The sequence below is a fragment of the Cicer arietinum genome, chromosome 6 (genome assembly GCF_000331145.2).
Source record: "Cicer arietinum cultivar CDC Frontier isolate Library 1 chromosome 6, Cicar.CDCFrontier_v2.0, whole genome shotgun sequence".
NCBI classification, from domain to species: Eukaryota; Viridiplantae; Streptophyta; class Magnoliopsida; order Fabales; family Fabaceae; genus Cicer; species Cicer arietinum.
In genome coordinates this window covers 65,586,269-65,586,857 of record NC_021165.2, presented here as the reverse complement: position 1 = coordinate 65,586,857, position 589 = coordinate 65,586,269, and positions in this window count along the sequence as shown.

The following is a 589-nucleotide window of genomic DNA, read 5'->3' as shown; positions in this document are numbered from 1 at the left end:
TTATAATACCTATGTAAATGTACTAAAAGTGTGAGTGAAATAACTTTCTAAATTTTCTGAATTTATCATTACTAATAGTAAATGTTGAATATTGTTTTAGAAAAATATAAAAAATTAGTATAATCCTTAAAAATATTGAAATGATATATTTTTTTTATGAAATAGTTTTTTTAAAATATAACAAATAGCAAATAGTCATTTGATTTAAAAAAATAATTATTAATATATTAATTAAAAAGTAAATATACAAAAACTAATCAATTTATTAATACACCATGTAAACTCCTAAAAAATAATACTATTATAATAACTAATAGTATTTGAGCCTATTTTTAGTTTATTATATTGTCCAGATAGAGTATGTAATATAAAATATAATTAGAAAAGTGTGTAAAAAAGTAGGGGTTGGTTCAAGAAGAATGAAGAATGGGGGAATAAATTTTGTATAGTCAGGAGAATTTGAATGCTGTGTTGGCCTCGCACATAGAAAAGATCAAGAAAGATACGAATAATATCTAATTTTAAAATAATTAAAAAAAAATTATATTTATGTGTGTGATTAAATAGTGTGTCTAAATTATTGTAGGGA